Consider the following 22,846-nt stretch of genomic DNA (forward strand, 5'->3'; position numbering starts at 1 on the left):
CCTCGAGAGAGCACAAAAATAGGCTGCTCTACTCCGGGACTCTCTGCGAAGTCTGTGAGGAAAGCCAGAAGCAAACCATAATAAGGGCATTATTTATAAAATCACAGAGACTCAAAGAATTAAAATGAGAAAACGGTCTCAAAATAAAGCATAAAAATTATAATCAGTAGATATTTTGAAAAGGCACTAAATGCTCAAAGAACCTGATTCAAAACGAGGGTCCAGGGACATTGGTGTTGATTTCAGTGCTTGATTTTAAGTTGATTTTTTTTTAGGTACAGATTTGATGAAAGAAAAGCTCTGGGAAATGCAAAATCAATGTGGAGTAAAATTCCTGAGGTTGTGCCAAATGCCATTCAGAATTCTCAGGTCTCGGTATAAGCTACAGTAGGAAATTTGAGCACATTACCATTTCTTCTAACTGTGACACAGGGTTTTCCCAGAAGATGAATGAGAGGAAAGCAGCCAATGAGCCAGGTTTGAATAATGAGGACTGACCATCTCCAGTCGACTACACACTTGAGAGAAGCTGTGAATACCAATAAGGCATCTAGTCATGTTTGTGCAACCACAAAATACTCCCCACTTTTACTCCCCTCAGGATTAATGGACCAAGTTATGCTTTGATGCATGACAGCCAGGGTCTGACAGAGAATTATAGATACTCTTCTATGGCACAAGTCCAGTCTTCCTGAAAAAACAGAGAACAGTTAACATAGATAACAGGTATTTTGGCTTCTATGACTGTATTCCATCTGCACTCTTCTTCTAATGAGGAATGCTAATTACTTCATCTAATGAGATTTGACTGAGAGTGGTTTTCTGAAATATATATTATATATTGTTTGTATTTTATATATTTTTATATATGAAATAGATCACTTATAGTATAATATAATAATAATGTATAACAATATTATAAATGATCTGAATTATTTCTAATGTAAGACATATAAGTAGTTCATTTATGATTTTTTTTCACTTTGAAAGTGCTACCTCTGAGGTAGCATAATTATTTCACATGATGTCAAGTGCCATAGAATAGGGATGTGACCTAGATACCTTTTAACTTTCCTTTGTAATTTGGTGTTGACCTAGAATATGTAAATTCGCCTGAATTTTTCTTGAAACTCTTGTAGTAAGCAGGCTGCTTTACTTCGTCTGTGAAACACAGGAACGCACTTTCACAGAGTATACTGTTTTCTGGATTTCCATTCTAGGCCACCAGGATTCAGTAAGTAGTCGTGTTCACCTTACCCATGTCTTCTTTGTTTACAGTAATTTCAGTTATTTCAACCTCAGTCTTCCCGTGTCTCTCTTCATTTATGGATCTATGCTATGATTTATTATTATTATTATCCTTCTCCATACCTTACCTTGCTCTTTGGTATTTCTGAAATGTGGCAACGAACAGCACGAGGCAGTGTAGGAACACATAAAGCAGAATGTTACAGAAAAACCCTTCATGAATACTTAATTGTCATTACCTTTCTGAGAGTACCATCTCATCCTGATGATGAATCCAGTTCCCCAAATCATAAAGTCTTGATTTTTATAAGCAAATGTGTGATTATAGTGAGCCATTAATATTTGATGAATAGAATGTGAAGATTGCATTAGATTTCCAAAAGAGATCAGGAACATATAATGGTTAAGAATTGGTCATGAATTTGCAAAGGAGTTTGATTTAAAGAGATTTTTTTTTAGCATTTCAATATCCTCATTAGATTCTTTATGTAGGAAGAGATTTTCTTTTCCTGCCAGTTTTCCTCTATAGAAAAACTGAGTTAATTATTTTCATTCATTTATACCTATACTTGTATGTTTGGATTGGACCTCATTTTTATGTTGCATAGCCTGCCCCAGGTGAATCGGATGCCCCAGTATATGAGAGCAGTCTAAAATATTCAATAAAATTATCACAGTGAAAATTGTTATAATGAGATGATACTTAGAAATGTGTTTAAGGTCTGCCTTGACTTCAAATTAAATATAATTGCAAAGTATGTGTTATGGACTGAAATGTTTGTATTCCCTCCAAATTCATGTGTTGAAATCCTAACCTCCTATGTGATGGTATGAGGAGGTGGGACCTTTGGGAGGTAATTAAATTTAGATGATTGACACTGGAACCCCTGTAATGGGATTAGTATTAGAAGTGTAAGAGTTGTAATTAGTAGAAGAGGAAGAGACTAGGGTTGGATGTGAGGGCATGGTGAGCTAGGATACACTGCAAGCCAGGAAGCGAGCTCTCACCGGGAACCAAACCTGCCAGCACTTTGATCTTGGACGTGCCAGCTTTCAGAACTGTGAGAAATAAATTTCTGTTGTTTAAGCAAACCAGTCTGTGGTATTTTGTTATATTATAATGTCCTGAGCAGATTAATGAAGTATGAATTGGAAGCCAGGAACCATTTAAAGAATTTCAAATCTTTTTCTAGCTAAGGTTGGCTGCTAAATTCACAGTCACCTTCAAGTACCAATAAAGAATGGTAACCAAATGACTAATAGTGGGCATTACTGAAAAGATGACCTATTAGGAAACAGCATGTTTGAAAACTGTAGAGAAGGTATTTTCTATAACTAAATTGCAATATGGAAAAACTTGGTTAAACAGAATGCCTAGAGAACAGTATTCCAATTAATTGGCTCTTTGATAAAGTTGAGCTGAATGTCCTTTGTGACTCAGTCATTGTTGAAAATCTTCTTCAACTAATGCTATCTTTATCTTCTCTCCCTCAATATCAGTCATAACTGGATCTTTCTTTGCATTTGGAAACTTCTATTCTGAAGCAGATTTCTCATTCTAGAATACTCCAGAGGGGGTAAAAATGGAAAAGTATGGGCATTTGTTTGTAGTGGAACTCTCTAATATCAGCTTTTTATGTGTGTGATTTGCCATTTTATGTCTATAGAAAATTCTAGACAACTGAAGTTTTCAGTTAATGGTTTTATTGAAGAAAAGACTGTTTCAGATCTCAGTAGTTAAAAGTAATTTTCAATAGTTGAATTTATCATGGAGAGATGGACATTTTCATCATCATGGTCATTAGATGGTCTGGAGAAAGAATGTAAAAGAAGAGTTAGGAGGTTGACATAGACTAAAATAAAGCATTTGAAATTTACCCTGATTCTGCATACTGCTTTTGAAATTAGTGTAGATCTAAACAGAGCTTTATCTATAGCTCATGTTCTACGGATACCACAGCAATGCGGTACTAAATACTTACTCTGTCCTGGGCACTGAGTTAAACGGTATCGCACACACACATACTCATATATAAAATCTCATTGCTATATATTTATATATTTCAGACCTTACACATTTTCGAAGGCTCTTGAAAAAGCTTGTGCCCTAAAATATAAATGGACTTATATTGCCTAATGCATTTAAGGCTGGGTTGATAGCTGGATTTTCTTTAAGAAGATACAGCCTATGCAGTCAGTTTTATCCATTGAAAACTATTTCTTTCACTTTTTCTAAGTCACTAAGAGGACTAGGCGTGCTTACATGTCCCAAAATGCAGCTATCAGACCTTTGTTCCACTGCCATTCTCCAGTGGTTCACCTTCATAGCATGAGTGAGTGTGTGATGTGTCTGTGTATCTTGGAACAGTTATTGCATTTTTTTCATTTTGAAAGCAATCCGTTTTTATCGTAGGATATTTACAAATTGGAGGAACATTTGGTTTGCTAACTTTGTTATTATAAACAAGGTTGCAACAGATAGCTTTGTTCCTATAATTGTGTCTGTGCGCAAGGATACCTGAAGGTAAAAAATATGTGCATTTGTAATTTTGATAGATGCTTCCAAATTTTCCATGTATTATTGTTATACTGTCACCCAAATTCCCACCAGCAATATGTAAGGTCACCCGTTTCCTTACACTATCGTCAACACAGTATGTTAGCAAATTTTTGAGTTTTTGCTAATCTATTAGATAAAAAAGATGTTCTCAGTATACTTTTGACTTTTATTTCTCTTATTATGATTGAGAATTTTTTCATGTTTGAGAACCATTCATATTTCCATTTTTATGAATTAACAGTTTATATACTTGCCCATTTTTCTTTTGAGGGATTATTTTTTGAAAGATTCGAGGCTTGCCTATTGCCTGCGATATTAGCTGACATTATTTTGCTCAATGTGCTTGTCTTTTGATATTATTCCTGTAGGATTTTGCCATTCATGAGTTTTTTAATGAAGTTAAGGTTTTTATGTCAGTTTTTGGTGAGCAGAATGACTTCTGGGTGAGATTATTTGAAAACTTACCATGGTTTCTTTTAGTAATTTTATGCACATTCATTTTATATACTTAAAACTTTGGTTTATTGAGAATTCATCCTGTTGGACTGATGAGGCAAAGTCACAATCAAGGTGAAGAAGAAAAGAGCTGGAAGAGTAATTAGAATAAAATACTGTGAAAGAAAGATGGGTCAAAGCAATCAAATTTACATCTTTTATTGAAAAATCCATTTTTTTACGCAAATTGCAATGCCACCTTTATCATATACATATCTTCCAAATGTGTTGTTTATTTTCAGAGTTTTTTATGCTATTGACATCATATATTCATGCTTAGCACTAAAGTGATTTAGTTATCATAGCTGAAAATATGTTTTAACATTTGAGAGGGGTATTGTTCCTATATATTTCCTTTTTTATCTTTTTAAAAATAATTCGCAGCTTTTTGTGCTTGTTTGTTTTACCATCTGAACTCTAGAATCAGCATGTCTAGTTCTCCAAAACAAAACAAAACAAAACCTGTTGGCATTTTTAAATTGGAATCATATTACTTTATGGTTTGACTTAGGAAGAATTGTCATCTTTATGATGTTATCATCTTTATGATCCACCCAAGAATACGTATATCTTTCCTTATTTTCATTTTCTTTTTCATCTTTCAATAATTTTAATGTTTTCTTCATGAAGAATTCACATATTTTTGGTAAGGATTTCGTTGTTATCCATTTGGTTGCTTTTTCTGGATTTCTTAAGCATTTTACTCCAGTTATTCTCCCAACTCTTTGTGACCTCATTTATCAGCCCTACAATTTATAGCTACATCTTTATACTCTTCTTTTGAACTGGATTTTGTCTTCAAGCTTAAAATATTTTCATGGAATTCCAATTTGCCAGCTGAACAGCATTCCCTGTAACTAACCTTGTCTTCAACCTTCACATTCTTGTGCACACTCCTCTCTTTTTTCTTAAATTGCTATTGTCTATAGATTAATATCTACATGGACTGGAGTTTCTCACAATTCGCTTATCCTTTATCCCTTCTCAATTGGTTTTTGTTCTCAGAACTGTTAAATTCACATGGTTATAAAGTGACATGATAGTCTCGTAGTCATCAATTCCCATCAATTTTTCTCTCTGTTCATCTTCCTTCTCGTACCCTTCTGATTTGGTATGGTTTATTGCTTCTTCTCTCTTGAAACATTTTCCTTAGGTTTAGTGACACTGAGTTCTGAGTCTTGCTTCTCCTTCTAAATCCTAGTTCAAAAAGTATATGACCTCTAGGAGCCCATATTTTAACTCTACTCTTCTTGTACTTTCTCCTTTGGAATGCCATCTTTTCTTATGAATTCTGCTTTAAGAATATGCCTCCCAGTGCCCAGAGAAACATTGGAAGCCAGATGTTAAAGATGGTAGAAACTTTTCAGCCAACACTGCTAAATTTCTATGGCATAGACTCTCTTCCCTCTCCTACACTCTTACTAGGCTTTACACAAGCAAGAAATAAACATGTATTGTGTTAAGCCACTTATATTTCAAGCTTTTTCTGTTACAGCAGCTAACATTACCTTTACTAATACAATTGACCTTTGAACATTTCCCTCTAAAGATACTTAGACACTTCAAACTTACTATGTCCAGCATACATTTTCTTATCTTCTGCTAAACCTGATGTCTGGAAAGGAAAGACTCTCCTGTTTCTTTTTCACTCTAATACTGCTCTGGCCAGCGATTATCTGGGTTTTTTTCCCCCACATTAAGCAATTCTCCAACATCAGCATGGTGTCCTGCAATTCAATTCAATTTCGACACTAACTGGAGTTAGCACAGACCCCACAGGTTAAGGACTCAGTCCCACAAGACTGCCCCCAACTTCAGAAGCCAGTTACAAGTAGTAGGTCCCTAGGTTACCCACAACTTCTGTCTGACTTGGCTACAAATCAGAGGTTCCCATGATACCCTCATCATGTTTGATAATTTGCTAGAGTGTCTCACAGAACCCAGAAAACCAGTTTACTTACTATTGCTGATTTATTATAAAGGATATTTTAAAGAATACAAATGAACAGCCAGATTAAGAGATACCCAAAGCAAGATCTGGAAGGGTCCCAAGTACAGGAGCTTCGGTGACTGTGGTATTGGGCTGTGCCACCCTCCCTGCATGTTGAATGTATTCACAAACCTGGAAGTTCTCTGAACCCTGTATTTTGGTATTTTTATGGAGACTTCATCATGTGAGCATGATCAATTATTAACTCAATTTCCAGCCTCTCTCCCCTCTTCAGAGAATGAGAGGTGGGGTTGAAAGTTCTAAGCTTCCGATCATGGCTTGGTCTTTCTAGTGATCAGCCCCCATCCAGGAGCCACTGAGAGTCACCTTATTTAAAAAAGATGTTTATGTCACCCCGGAAGTTCCAAGGGATTTAGGAGCTCTGTGTCAGACACTCCTATCAATCCGAAATTCCAGAGGATTTAGGAGTTCTGTGTTAGGAACTGGGGTCAAAGGTCAAATATTAGCAGGAACCTGGAGCAGAGACCAATATATATATTTATGATTATTTCACACTTGCTTTTCCTCCTTTTCCCTGTTCTTATTTATGAATAAAGTATACTACCCATCACCTAGACCAAAAAAATCATTCATTTTAACTTTTTATTATCTCCCTCACCCAATTGATTTCTGTTTCCTAGAAAATCTTGCCTGTACACGTTTATTCCTCTTCTCTCCATTTTTATAGCTTCTCCCCTATTTCAGACTCTCATTATCTCTTAATAGGACAATTCTCATAACTTTCTACCCAATCTCCCCATTTCATTTCTTCTCCAAGCTCTTCCCGTGCAGCTGTTTAATGTTCCAAACTTGTTTCTAATGTGCCATTGCCTTTTACCCAAACTGTATTAATAGAGTTCAGATTCTTTATCCACGATATGCCCTTCAACTGAGTTTTGCTGCCTTAGTCCATGTGGCTGCACACGTGGTACGATGTACTGTGTCGACAGAGATGCCTGCAGTTCCTTGACCTGCTCTTTGTTCTCCTGCTGCCCTTCGTTCTCTTTACCTGGAATATCTGCCCCTCCACCTCACAAGTTCTGAATTCTCCCTGACTTCAAGGTCCAGCTCAAATGTTATTTCTTCCACAATGCTTCTCTGACCCACTTCTTTTTTTTTTTTTTTTTTTTAGCCGGTTATTCTTTTTTTTTTTTTTTTAAAGATTTTATTTTTTCCTTTTTCTCCCCAAAGCCCCCCCGATACATAGTTGTGTATTCTTCATTGTGGGTTCTTCTAGTTGTGGCATGTGGGACGCTGCCTCAGCGTGGTCTGATGAGCAGTGCCATGTCCGCGCCCAGGATTCGAACTAACGAAACACTGGGCCACCTGCAGCGGAGCGCGCGAACTTAACCACTCGGCCACGGGGCCAGCCCCAAAACTGCCGAAACCCGGGATCGAACCAGGGACCTTTAGATCTTCAGTCTAACGCTCTCCCAACTGAACTATTTCGGCTGACCTCTGACCCACTTCTTGAATAATTTCTTCGTCCTTTAAGGGATGGAGTGTCATTTAAGACACACGCTTTCCTTATCGTTATATTTGTCTTCTCTTGTCCACTAGAGAGAGCTTCATGATGACACTCTTTCATAAACTATTACTAGTAGGATTTTACCTGAAATAAAAGTATCAACAGTTTTTGGAAAAGAGTAAAAATGGGTGTAAGTTGAGGTAGAAAATAGATCTTCAAGGGATTTGTAAATAGATTGTTCTTAGACAAGGTAAGATGCCTTCTTCCACCATCAGCAAACGCTTGTTACAAAGCGGGAGATGTTATTACTTCATAAGGTTCAACTAAACTGAATCACGAAACTTGACATATTTTTCAATTTAAAACAAGAGGAGTCTTAGCAGTATGTCACACACCGTGAAAAATAAATATATTCTCTTTAGAAGGAAAAAGTTCTGATAAAATGATTCTTTGATGTTCCCCAAGGAATGCTGTATCCATTGTGCTATACAGAAAGACAGTAATCCAAAGCACATGCCTGGAATACTGCTGTTGTCTTCAAAGTCTAGGCTATCATTTGAGAAAGGAGCGATAGCTTAGATATAAGGATATGGACACAACATTACAAAAGTGTTGCGAAGCATGAACATATGCAAATGCATTTTTACTTTGTATGCAGAGAATTCATTATACTTCTCTGATACCAATCTGTGCAAGGCCTCTCTCCTTTTATTTTTTCATAATTACCTCTTTTACTTGATTCCTCATCTCTACTGGCATTCCTCTCCCTTCCTGTTCGTATTAGACATTGACTTAAGTGTATCTTTGGAAATTAGATCGTGTTAGTCTGTCTAGATGTGTGCATGTGTTTTTTTTAATTTGCATAAATCATTTTGAATCATCTTATTCTGTTTAATAGGTTTTCTATTCAACACTATTTTTTATTATTTATTAAGTCTACTCTGTACATCTACTTTTATTCTTCAGAGCGTTGCCTTGAGTTCCATCTCATGCATATACCGCATTGTACTCATCTTGTCTCCTGTGATTGACATTTGTGTTACCAGAGGGGGGTTTGCTAGGTTACGTGCTCATATAATTTCACTAAGTACTTCCTGATTGCTTTGCAGAATGGCTGAATCGCTTTACAGGCCTCGCTGCAAAACCTGGCAGCTTAATTTCACCCTTATACTTTCTAACATTTGGTAATATCGAACTTTCTGATTTTTGTCAATTTGAAAACTGGCAGTTTGAAATTTGTGTTACTTTAGTAGTGAAGATGAGCCCTTTTTCAGAGATGCAGCCTTTTTCCACTCTTTCTCTTGGGTTTCCTGTCGTTCCCTTGTTGATTTTCAGGAGTTTCTTTTATATTCCGGATTAATACTTTATTAGTTTCAGACATTACACACATCCCTTCTAGTCTTTAATCTTCTATTTAACTTTGCTCGTAGTAGTCTTCATTGAACAGAAATTCGTACCTATATTTTGTCAAAATCATTAGTCTTTTACTTTGTCTTTCTTAATCAAATTTAATAAAGTATAATTTATATATATAAAATGCATCCGTGTTAAAGATACAGTTTGATAAGTTTTGACAAATGTATACGTCTGTGGCTCATCACCACAGTCAAGTTGTAGAAAATTTCAATCACCCTTGAAAGTTGCATTGTGACCCTTTGCAGTCAAGTTCTGCCTTTGATCCCCAACTCAGGCAAGCGGATCTGTTTTCTGTCCCTAAGGATTAGGTTTACTTCTTCTGGAATGTTATATAAATGGGATAATGCAATATGTGCATTTTGTGTTTTGAAAGAAATTAAAAGAAGAAAATGTGTGTATATATCTGTGTATCTACGTACATATATGCGTGCATATGTACACATACACAGACACATACGCACAGATAGGTACACATACATATATACAGTTTCTCTGCTTCCTAAATATCTGAGCTGCTATTTGGTATCATTTCTCTTTAATCCTCCAGACTTCCTTTAGCATTTCTTTTAGGGCAAATCTGCTATTAATAGCTCATTTTTTTAAAAAAAAATTTATTTTGACTTCATTTTTGAGGGGTAGTTTCACTGGATATAGATTGATTCTTAACTGAAGTCCTGTACTTTGGACATGCCATTCTGTTGTCTTCTGGCTCTGCTGTTTGTGATATAAAATCCACCATTGATTGTATCATTGTTAACATCTATGTAAGGTGTTATTTTTCTGCTGCTTCCAAGATTTTCTCTTTATCTGTAGTTTTCAGAAGTTCACTATGAAGTACCTGAGTGTGATTTTCTTTATGTTTGTTCTACTTGATATTTCTTAAACTTAGATCTGCAAGGTAATGTTTCTTTTTCTTCTCTCTTTTTTTCCTTTATGCTAAGTTTGGGAAGATTACAGCCCTTATTTCTTCAAATATTGTTTTCTTTCACTTTTTGTCTCTACTTTCTTGGAACTCCAGTGACAGGTGCATTGAATCATTTGATATTATCCCACAAATCTTTGAGCCTTTATTCATTTTTCTTCAGTCTTTATTCATTCCATTGATCTCCTTTCAAATTCATTGATTCTTCTTTCTTCTTTCCTAAAACTGATGTTGATCCCGTTTAGTAGATTTTATATTTCTGTTATTGTACTTGTCAGATCCAAAATTTCCATTTCATTCTTTTTTATAGTTTCTGTTTCTGTGCTAAGATTCCCAATCTGTTCACACATTGAATTGTGTTTTCCTTTAAGTTTCAAATGTTTCCCTTTAATTATTTGAACTTCTTTTTTTCTTGCTGAGGAAGATTGGCCCTGAGCTAACATCTGTTGCCAATCTTCCTCTGTTTTTTTTGTTTTCTCCCCAAAGCCCCAGTACATAGTTGCATATCCTACTTGTGGGTCCTTCTAGTTCTTTTCTGTGCAATGCTGCTTCAATGTGGCTTGATGTATGGTGCTAGATCCAGGCCTAGGATCCAAACCAGTGAACCCCAGGCCATGAAAGTGGAGCACACAAACGTAACCACTATATCACAGGGCCAGCCCCTGAACATATTTTTAATAGTTGCTTTCAATTCTTTGCCTAGTATATCCAGAATCTGTGGCCATTCAGAGTCAGATTCTATTAATTGATTATTTCATAAAAAGAGATCACAGTTTCTTGTTTTTATTTTTACTTTGTTGCTTGTCTAGTAATTTTTGGTGGAAAAGTGCACATCATAGATAATTTGTTTTAGCAACTCAGAAACTGATTTTTTCTTTCTATTATTAATATTATTATTATTTTGTTCTTCTCTTTTTCCTCATAAGTTATCTTGTCTGGACTCAAATTGTGAAATTTATTTCTTCTGCAACATTCAGCAGCTGATATTTCTACTGATTTTTTTTCACCTTCCAGCTGCTGTTGCTGCTCCCCCCTCCTTCTCTCCTCCTCTGCTTCTTTTCCTCTTCCTCCTCCTCCTTCATCCTCATTCTTTCTTCCTCTTTTATCTTCATCCTAGGCTTCTTACCTGATCCTGAAATTTAGCAATTAACCGAGAGTTTATGTGCAGAATTTATACACAGATTCTGGAGCTCACCCAGTCTGATAGCTTTTCCTTCCTTTATTGAAATGAATTTTATTTTATTTTTCCACTTTAGTCTGTTATTGCGCATTGCATTACATTAAATTAAAACCACTTCCAGTTGTGAGGTAATATCCACTTAGAAATGATTTATTTTCCTTTTTATATATTTTTGGATTTGATTGACTAACATATTGTTATGTATTTTAATGTGATTTTTATGTAGTTTTGTTATCTAGTAATGTCTTAGTCTAATTTTAGTTTCAGGGTAATGCTGAACTCAACAAATGAGTTGTGATGTATTCTCTCTCTTTGTAAAATTGTTTCTGTGGGATTATTATTCTTTCTTATACATTTGGTAAAATTTTCAGTAAAGCTATATGGCATAGAGTAGTCTTTGTGGGGAGGTTTATAGTTGAAATACACTTTCTCTAGTGTATATAGGGCTACTTAGTTTTACTATCTCTTCTTGGATCCGTTTTGATAATTTGTATTTTTAGGGAATATTTCTGTTTTATCTAAATTGTTGAGTTTATTGGTATAAAGCTATTAATAACATTCTCTTAGTCTTTTAATATCTGTAGTGCTATTTCTCTTTTGTTTCTGTTATTAGTAGTTTGTGTCTTCTATTTTTTTGATCAGTCTAGATGTTTTGCAATGTTATTGATCTTTTGAATGAACCAGTTTTTAATTTCATTTATTTTGTCTTCTATTTTCCTATTTTATTTATTCCTACCTTTACCTTTATTACTTCTCTGCATCTAATTGCTTTGGACTTAATTAGCAATCATTTTTTAACTTTTCAAGCTACAAACTTATGTCATTGATTTTATACTGTTTAAGCTAAAATTTTCTTCTAAACTGTTTTAGGTGCATCTCAAAAATTTTGATATGTCATTCTTTAACGTGGAACTTTTTTTTACCCAGTAATGTGTTACCTTTTCTATAATTTGAAGTTATTCGTGTTGTGGTTATAGAATATAATCTTTGTGATTCAAGCCCTCTAAATTTACTGTGACTAATTTTATGGTCCAACGCATGTTCTATCTAATTGAATGATTGGGTGAAGTGTTCCATAAATGTCAATTAGATCAAGTTGATTAATAGAGTTTTTCAAGTCTCTCATATCCATAATGATTTTCTATTATTTAGCCTAACACTTGCTAGGTCATATGGTATGTATATGTCAAGCTTTATAAGAACCTGCCAAACTGTTTTCCAAAGTGGCTGTATTATCTTGAATTCCCACCATCAATGAAGGAGACTTCCTGTTGCTTCACATCTTCCCCAGATTTTGAATTTTCAGGGTTTGTTCATTTGTTTTAATTTTAGCCATTCTAATAATGCCTTGGTGTGGTTTTAAGTTTGTGTTTTCCTAATGTCTAAGGATGATGAGAAGTTGTTTTCTGTGCTTATTTACCACCTGTATAACTACTTTGCTCAAGTGTCTCTTCAGATCTTTTTGCTTCTTTTTTGTTCTTGTGCAGTTTCTTCCTTATTACTACGTTTTAAGAGGTTTTCACATAGTCTGCATGCAAATCTTTTATCAGCTAAGTGATTTGCAAATATTTTCTTCCAGTATGTAACTTCTCTCTTTATTCTATTAATAGTGTCCTTTGCAAAAGCACATTTTAAATTTTGATGAAGTCATTATTACCAAGTTTTTATCTTTTATGTCTGTTGCTTTTGGTGTCATATAAAACTACTTATTACCAAACCTGAAGTCTTATAGATTTTCTTTTCCTTGTTTTTTCCTAGAAATGTTATTGTTTTATGTTTTGAATTTACGTCTATGACTCATTATGAGTTAATTTTCACGTAAGATATGAAGTGTATGTTGAAGTTCATTTTTTGGAATAAGGATGTCCAGCTGTTCCAGCAATATATGTTTAAAAGACTCTCCTTTTTGGGGGGGGGCCTGTCCCGGTGGCATAGTGGTTAAATGTGCATGTTCACTTTGGCGGCCTGGGTTTTGCCGGTTCGGATCCCGGGTGTGGACATGGCACCACTTGGCAAGCCATGCTGTGGTAAGTGTCCTACATATAAAAAAGTAGAGGAAGATGGGAACAGATGTTAGCTCAGAGCCAGTCTTCCTCAGCAAAAAGAGGAGGATTGGCAGCAGTTAGCTCAGGGCTAATCTTCCTCAAAAAAAAAAAAGACCTTTTTTCATTAATTTGCCTTTGCACCTTTATAAAAAATCAGTTGACTATATTCATATAGGTCTGTTTCTAGGCTTTTTATTCTACTCCACTAATCTGTTTGTCCTTTTGCCAATACCACACTGTCTTAATTACTTTAGTTTTATAAGTTGTCTTCAAATGGGGAGTGATTCTTCTAACCTTGTTCTCCTTCAGGAATATTTGGTTAGTCTAGTTCCTTTACCTTTTTATGTGAATTTTAGAATTAGCTGGACAAAATCTACAATGCTTTCTGTGATTTGGTTGAGATTGCATTCAATTTGTAGATCAATTTTGGTAGAACTTATGTCTTAATATTGAGTCTTCCAATCCAAGTACGTGCTATAGTTCTCCATTTATTTAGAGCTTCTTCAATATCTTTCATTAGTGTTTTGTGTTTTCAGTATACATATTGTGGTGATTAATTTTTTCTGTTAACTTGGCTAAGCTATGGTATCCGGATACTTAATCAGACACCAGTCTGAATGTCACTGTGAGTGTATTTTTTATGATATTAACATTTAAATCATTAGACTTTGACTAAAACAGATTACACTTCATAATGTGGGTTCATTCAATCAACTGAAGTCCTTAAGAGGAAAAAGACTGAGGTCCTCCAAGGAAGAGGGGAATATGCCTTCAAACTGCTTTCAGACTTGAGCCACAGCACCAACTCTTGCCTGAGTCTCCAACCTGCCTGCTTACCCTGCAAATCTTGGACTTGCCAGCCTCTGCAATCATGTGAGCCAATTGTTTAAAATCTCCCTCTCTCTCTCTCGCCCTCTCTCTCTCTCTCTATATATATATATTTATATTTCTTTTAGTGACTTTGATAGTTCGTATATTTTAAGGAATTGGTCAATTTTATTGAAGCTGTTGGCTTTCTGTCTATAGAGTTTTTCAATATTTCCTTGTTATCTTCTGGATATCTGTGGTATCAGTAGTGATGTCCCTTCCTTCATTTTTGATGTTGGTGATATGTGTCTTTGCTCTTTTTTTTTTTTTTTTATCAATCTTGCAACAGGATTGTCAATTTTACTAATTTTCCAAAGAACCCATACATGGGTCTTTGATTTTTCTCTCTTGTTTGCTGCTTTCATTTCACTGATTTCTGCTCTAATCTTTATATTTTCCTTTCTTCTGCTTGCTTTCTATTTAATTTGCTCTTCTTTCTTTAGTTTCTTAAGGTGGAAGCTTAGGTTGCTAATTTTGCATCTTTTTTAACATGTGAGTTAATGCTATAAATTTCTGTCTAATCACTGCTTTAGCTACATCCCACATATTTTTGTATGTGATATTTTTATTATGTTTTAGTTGATCATCTAAAAAAGTCCCTTTAGAATTCCTTTCTTGTTCATGAGTTATTTAGGAATGAGTTGTTTAATTTCCAAACATTAGGGATTTTCCAGATATCCTTTATTATTAATTTTAAGTTTAATTCCCTTATAGTCTGAAAATGTACTTTATTTATATTTTAAAAAATGTGTTAAAGTTTAACATTTCGTCTGGGGTATATTTTTTTTTGAAAGCTTCATATGCACTTGAGAAAAATGTGTATTCTGCTATTGTTGGGTGGATTATTTTATAAATGGTTCATAGTACTATTCAAGTTATTTATATACTTAGAGATTCCCTGATTAATTTTTCTATCTATTATTGAGAGAAGAGTGTTGAAATTTCCGAGTATAAAATGTGGATTTGTAAATTTCTCCTTTCAGTTCTATCAGTCTTTGCCTCATACATTTTGAAATTTCTTTTGTTACGTTCTTGCACATTTACAATTGTCTTGTCTTCTCAGAGAATTGACCCCTTTATAATTGTGTAATATCCCTTTTTATATCAGGTACTCCCTTGTTCTGAAGACTACTTTGAAATTAATAATGCTATAACAGGTTTCTTTTATTTTTTGTTTTCATGGTATACATTTCTCCATCCTTTTAGTTTTAGCTTATCTAAGGCTTTATATTTAAAGTGGCTTTCATTAGACAACGTACAGTGGGTCTTGCTTTTTAATCCAACCCAACAATCTCTGTCATTTAACTGGTTTGTTTCAACTATTCATATTTCAAATGTTTCTCCATATAGTTGGATTAAAATCTACCATTGTGCTGCTTTCTATTCATTATATTTGTTCTTTGTTTCATTTTACCTCTTTTTATTTATTTCTCCTCCACTCCCTCCCTTCCTCCTTCTCTCTCTTTCTTTCTTTTTAAATTTTTTAACTCTAGCATCCCACAGTTTACATTTAAAAATAATCTATGTCTACCTTAAATACACTGTGCCACTTCATGTGTAGTGTGAGAACCTTATAACAGTCTATTCCCAGTTCCTCTCTCCCATTGCTTGTGAAATTTAAAAAAAATTTTTTTTAATTGCAGTAACTTTGGGTTATAACATTATATAGCTTTCATATGTACTCTCCTTCTTTTGTGTGTAGCTGTCCAGTTTTCCTAACACCATTTATTAAAGAGACTTTCTTTTCTCTATTGTATGTTCTTGGCTCTTTTGTCAAAGATTAGCTGTCTGTAGATGTGTGGTTTTATTTCTGGGCTCTCAGTTCTGTTCCATTGACCTGTGTGTCTGTTTTTGTGCCAGTGCCATGCTGTTTTGATTACTATATCTTTGTAGTATATTTTGAATTCAGGGAGTATGATGCCTCCAGTTTCGTTCTTTTTTCTCAGGATTACTTTGTCTATTTGGAGTCTTTTGTTGTTCTATATATATTTTAGGATTCTTTGTTCTGTTTCCATGAAGAATGTCATTGAAGTTGTGATGGGGATTGCATTGAATCTGTAAGTTGCTTTAGGTATATGGACATTCTAACTATGTTTATTCTTCCAATCCATGAGCATGGAATATCTTTCCATTTTTTTATGTCGTCTTCAATTTCTTTCAATTGTGTCTTATAGTTTTCAGTGTATAGGTCTTTCACCTCCTTGGTTAAATTTATTCCCAGGTATTTTATTCTTTTTGTTGCAATTGTAATGAGATTGTATTCTTTTTCGCTTTGTGCTAGTCCATTATTAGTGTAAAGAGATGCAACTGATTTTTGTATGTTGATTTTGTACCCTGAAACTTTATTCATCCATTATTTCTAATAGTTTTTTGTGGATTCTTTAGGTTTTGCTACGTATAGAATCATGTCATCCACAAATAGTGACAGTTTTACTTCTTCCTTTCCAATTTGGATGCCTTTATTTCTTTTTCTTGCCTAATTGCTCTGGCTAAAACTTCCAGTACTATCTTGAATAAGAGTGGTGAGAGTGGGCATCTTTATTCTTTTTCTTAGAGAAATAGCTTTCAATTTTTCACCATTGAGTATGATACTGTCTGTGGGTTTGTCATATTTGGCCTTTATTATGTTGAGGTACTTTCCCTCTATATCCATTTTATTGAGAGTTTTTATTGTAAATGGATGTTGGATCTCATCAGATGCTTTCTCTGTGTTTATTGAGATAATCATATGATTTCTATTCTTCATTTTGTTAATGTGGTGTGTCACATTGATTGATTTGCATATTTATTCCAGGGATGCAGGGATGGTTCAACATCCACAAACCTTCTCACTTTTGAGTCATATCCCATATTGGTTTTATGGAAGGGATCCAGTTCATGTTAGTGCCCTCTCCTTGAGAAACAGAAGCTCCCGTATTTTCTTTTTGAAGCAATTGAAGAAATTGAGTACTTAAAGTGTACTAAACACTTAGCAACTATTTTGGCAATGTAAGAGAGACATATAACATAATTTCTGTTTCCTGGGCTTAGTTTCTAATACAGTTAATCAACAGAGACTCCCTAAATATTCTGTTATAATTCCCAGGTATTTGACATTAAAAGTAAATATTTGTGACAATGATTATTATTCAAATTATACATTTAAATAACACTTCCAAGCTTATACACTTTATGCTCTTTTTTCAATTTGATTCTTCATCCTACAGGTGTGGTATCTGTACTGTTGTCCAAATATCAAAAATTAGGGAACTTGATGCTCAGAAAGCTTAAAAGATCTACCTAATATAAAAAAGTCAATGGTAGAGTTAACACCAGGGCTGCATATTCCAAATCCAGTTCCAGTTTTGTATCACTAAAAATATTGCTGTGTGTTAGCACCCTTCTTTACTTATTGTGTGTCTTAATTTATGTCAGTTCGTGCCTAGGCTGTAAGTCATAAAATCAAATATATTAAGGTTACTTTGAGATTCACTGAAAACTTCAAAGAATGTTACTGCCAAGTAGAGTTTATATTTTCTTTTGGAAAAGTGATTTCTGTCAGAAGGAATTATCCATGCTATTTAATATTATATTCTTTGATGAGAATGACTGAACTTTCTCTGTTGTGTCTTTCAAAGTGCCTCTCATGGCTTTTACTTCATGATTTCCTATTGAATTTATATGACACCTTGTTAAAAAATAATTAATTGAAAATCCATATTTGAGTTGAATTCAGAACAGAAGAGTTTCAGCTAAAACAACCAGGTGTGAAACTCAGAGGTGTGAGCAAGGTCAGCATAAGGTAGTGGATCTAACTTTAGTATGCATGAAACCTACTTGAAAAACCTGTTAAAATTCAGATTGCCAGGCTTCAACTGTAGTAATTCTGGTTGACTTTCTGTGATGGGCTATTGAATTTAAATGTTTAGCTTTTACCTTAGGCTGGACTACTTTTTGAGATAGACTACCTAAGTGCTGTTATGTGTTAGTAAAAAGCAAGTCATCAGATGAGACACAGGGTAATTTCAGTCTGAATACCGAGCAGTCAACCTTGAAGACATGCTTCAATTGCTTGTTGGAATGAGGACAGTTAATTGAAAGGTCTAGAATTTGGCCCTGATCATCCTGATCCCTATGTGGGACTAGATCAGGATTTTCTCTCACTATGTTGCTTTACTTTAGCATTTAACCATGGTTTGTAATTTTCATTCATTGCTCTTATTTATTTTTCTATCTCTAGACTGTAAATTCCCGGAGAATGAGGTGTTAGTGTGCTATTCTACTTCTAGCCCTTAAATGGGTGTTTAATGTACATATGTGAAAAGAATGAATGAGGTGTGACCCTGAAGTGGTACCACAAAGCAGAATTTTGATGAATAAAGGTGGATTGGGAAGTTCTCCAAATCAAATTGACCCTCATTTTACAATTTTTTCTTTGAGAAGTAGTCATTTAATAATCTTTATTCTATAAGAAACTCTCACTTATCAGCCAAGAGCAGCTAACATGGTTAAAAGAAAAGGATGTGTTTTAAAAAGGGCAAAATTTGAGGTGATTGTGAACATGTCTAAGTTACTCAGAAAACATTCTATTCATTTTTTGTCATTCATTCAAAAATTGTTATTGAGCACCTATAATTTATATAAAGCACCACTTTATACATTACGAGGTAGAAATATAGTTCTTTCATTCTTGAACTTACAGTATTTGAGGAAGAAAGCCAAATCAGTAATTACAACAAAGTGTGTGCTGTCTGTAACACTGACGTGTCTGAAGTGGTTAGCACAGAACAGAGGCCATGTGTTTGTAGCACAGATAAGACAGATATGCTGTCTGGTACATTTCCTACAGATGATAACACATTTGTGTGCCATGTCAAAGGGCTCTGATTATAGAAATGAGCACATTTCTGTGTACTTATTTGTTTTTCCATTACATTGAAAGATGCTTAAAGTCCAGGAGTCTGTCTCCCGTGCTCATGTATTCTGTACAGAGTTCACTGCAATACTCTGAACTTAGTGGACCTCCCGTAAAAAACATTAACAAACTGACCCTTCCTACCTTCTGCTGGATGTGCAAAAGATTAATAAGATAGTTAATTCAATAAAAGTTACTGAGTGCATTCAGGGGCGTTGCATAATTGAGAATTGACTTGTAATTTTTCTCTTTACTCATTCTCGCTTGTCCAAGCATTCTGGATGTTTTCAAACAGTCCATTCTTGTGTGGATGTCAGTGCAGTTACCCTTTGTAAGGGGCATGATAAGACTCACTGGAAGCCACTGCACAGTATTTTGGGAAGAAATTTATCTTTTGTAATTTTGAATTTTCTGAAATTTAAATTTCTAATCAGTTCTTTTCCTATGTTCTGCTGAGAAATGCGTAGGTTCAAAGAGTTATTCAAACATCTCATATACAGAGCAAGTTTGAAGCTGGGGGAGGAAATGTGTTTGAAGAGAGTCTCAATAGCGTGACCCTCTGACTCTTCTCAATAGCAAAATTCTAATCTACTGAGAAGATTAGAGAATCTGGCCTTCTTTCAGCTGCCCCACTTTGAGGCTTTTCCCCCATCTCCTGGTTTTCTTTAAATTTCATTGAGCCTGACTCTGCAACCAGACTCTAAGCCTCTTTGTGCTATTTTTGCTTTAACTTGATTGTGTTTCCTCAGAGGGGAAAGTATTTCAGAAAGTGCTGTTTACTCTGTGACCTAGGATTTTGCCTTGATTATGTAATTATTCAGAATGTTTAGAGCATGTAGTTAGACAGTGAATTGAAGTTCCCCAATTAAAGAATGTCAGAAAGAAGTAAGAAAAAAAAAAAGATATTTGAAAATGTCAATATTAAGATCATACTTGAGTTTATTCATCATGTGAAAGTGGAAAGATTATAGACTTGGGGTGTTCATGGACTGAAATGTGAGCCCTGGATTGGCTATTAACCTTGTAGCTGGACTTAAATTCCTAAAGCCTCAACTTCCTCATCAACAGAAAGGGGATGATGATTCTACCTATATCACAAATTGTTGTTCAAATGGAATAAAATAATTCATGCAAATCACTTAGCCGAGTGCCTGGCTCTTGGTAACCATTTAATAAATATTAGCTTCTTTCTAATTTTTCCTAATATCCATTCATCCACAGGTCAAGCTAAATAGACTCTAGCAAAGAACGGCAACATTATCAGTTAACTACTTAATTTGTATAATTGAGGTTTAAAATTCACTTGCTTCCTTTCTATCCCCTTTCTTCTTGTCTGTCTTTTCTTTTAACTTCCCACTCATGAGCTGCTGCCTGAAAACACTGAGCTAAGATTGAATCACTCTTTCTCGCTGTACACTAATCAAAAAGGCAAAAGGAAGCAAAATCCTGAGTCTGACTCCCACTTTTTAAAACTTCTCAGAGGCTCACAAACAAGCTACAAGGCATTCAAAGTAGAATCTCAATCAATAAGTTGTGACAGCGCAGCAACTGCTTTCTGCCTGATGCCTCAAACGTAGGTCTAGTTTTCGTCCACACACAACCAGGGTTACCATGATAACGAATCAGCGAGATATGTGATATTCTGCTTCAAGTGAATACGATGAGACTTTGTGATTTCTTTGCTATTATGTAGCAGATTATTTTCGTGCCTGTGGAAAAACATCCTAATGCAAACAGGATATTATTTTGAAATTAAATATATTTTTGAAATTAAATAATATTTTCAACGTTTGATTGAATTCCTTCGATGTACAAGATATTTTGCTAGGATTTGCAGAAGATTAAAAAAAATTTAGACACCAATCATGGTTTCAAGGTGATTAAATATAATAAGAGATATAACTATTAAATAATTATAATACAGAGTAGATTATTTTAAGATTTCTAATTACTGTGAGAATTCAGAGAAGAACGTGATTACTTCAGTTTAGGTTCAAGGAAGAGTGGAATTTTTTTGGAAGGTGGTGACCTTTTAGATGGCCATTAATTTATGGAAGATATAAAAAAAGGAATAGAACAGAGAAAGGGCATTCTAGGCAAAGGAACAACCTAAGCAAGGAAGTGTAGCCCAGAAAAGATGAAGCATATATTAACAATAGCAAAGACCCCAATATGCGTGAAGCTTAAAGGAAGAATATGAGTTAAGCTTTGACTCTATCATTAAAGGCATTGAATACCAAGCTACAATTTATTTCTTTCACATGTATTCATGAATACAACAATTTTACATGCAGTTGCAATTGCAGGATGTAATCCCAGTCTTGTATTCAGTATACACTTATGTATATATTTTATTGTCTGGTGGACTGACTGAGGCTTGCTGATATTAGTGGAGGATATAAGGAGAGCCTCCATATGCACTGCTCCTGATGTCATCAAGTTTTTATTTTCAGTGAGATAGATTCTCAGACTTTTTGTTTATATCAAAAAATCTAACAGTCACAAGTCTCATTTTATTCCCACACATGAGAGAGAAGAGGACAGTGTCACCAATCTTGTGGTTTGACAAATCTCACAAGTATTTATTGGTACCTTTCCAAAAGAGAAATGTCAATTTAAATATTACCAGGGAAACAAAGTGTTATCTACTAAGACAACTCACCTGTTTTACAGACATTTTAGAGGGTAAAGCTTTACTTTCACGGGGCATTGCTGTGCTCTCAGAAGCCCTGATATCATAAGGATCCTATGTTGAAATAATACTTCAAAGGACAGTTTTAATAATAGAAAATAAAAGGATTATATATTTCCCCTAACCTGAACAAGACAGTAAGATTTGTGAGTTCTTAATTTACCACTAGAGCAGAATTGAATCTGCATTTCTGCAGTTGTAGGTAAAGGCAGAACACAGTCTCTTTCTTAATTTGCTGAGATTGTTTTTACTAATAGGGCAGCCTTTAATTTCCAAGGCTAAGCTCTGGAATTTCTTGGTTAGCACTGAGGAGAGGCAGAGGGAAGGCAGATCTAAGACGCACAAAATGTACACTATAAAAAGGGAAAAGCTATATGAGAATTATTAAGTAGGATTGCTAATTATCACACTGCAGACCACAATGATGAATATGACAGTATCGCAAGTTCTATCTAAATAGAGCTAATGCAATGCGAATTTAATAGACTTATAGATTTGGGTAGTTATTCTATAACATTAATAATAACTCCATAATTTAAAGGAAGTGTCTGACTTCAATCCCAACTGGAGATAATTTTTATTTTCTATCTGAATAATGTGTATGCTTCTGAATGACATTTTCTTAAGCCAAATCTAATTTCTTAGAATATACTAATGAAATAAAAGAATGATACTATAACTACTCTAAGCAATCTTAACTAATGTTGGTATCTCTTCAACAAAAGTGTCCAATGGCAGTCAACTTGTCAATAATACACGGACACAGAAAGTGGTGAATCTTCCAATAAAATCTCTGAAACCATTCGTTGCCGAGAATCTTATCATAACATATCATCATTCGTTAGTATGAGTTGTAACTCTTACTTTGCAAACACATGTCTTTAAAGAAGGAAGCTTTTCTAAGATACTTAAAAAAAAAAAAAAGTAACTATAGGCTTAGTTCATTTCCTAAAGGAAACATTTTGTTTTATACATGTTGTATCGTTACTTGGGTCAACTATGGGTTTAGTAATTCCTGTAGGAAGATGATTACATCCAGGAAGGATACACTTAAAGAGACACATTACAG

The 22,846-nt window shown here is 34.6% G+C and overlaps 1 protein-coding gene and 1 non-coding gene across 3 annotated transcripts in view; one reads left to right on the plus strand and one right to left on the minus strand.

The window, feature by feature from the left end:
• The first annotated feature begins 600 nt into the window (after nt 1-600).
• Nucleotides 601-22,846, plus strand: part of COX7B2 (cytochrome c oxidase subunit 7B2) — a 78,168-nt gene continuing 55,922 nt past the window's right edge. Inside the window, exons 1-2 of one of the 2 annotated variants that reach the window (XM_070505954.1) lie at nt 606-726; nt 1,140-1,234. The gene's annotated coding sequence lies outside the window, so the exon portion shown is untranslated. Of the gene's footprint in view, nt 727-1,139; nt 1,235-22,846 lie in introns of both variants that reach the window. The other variant, XM_070505955.1, reaches the window with a different exon arrangement.
• On the minus strand, nt 7,673-7,745 carry TRNAF-GAA (transfer RNA phenylalanine (anticodon GAA)). The gene has a single exon. It is a non-coding gene; the product is annotated as a tRNA-Phe (tRNA).

The sequence above is a fragment of the Equus asinus genome, chromosome 3 (assembly GCF_041296235.1).
Source record: "Equus asinus isolate D_3611 breed Donkey chromosome 3, EquAss-T2T_v2, whole genome shotgun sequence".
Lineage (NCBI taxonomy): Eukaryota > Metazoa > Chordata > Mammalia > Perissodactyla > Equidae > Equus > Equus asinus.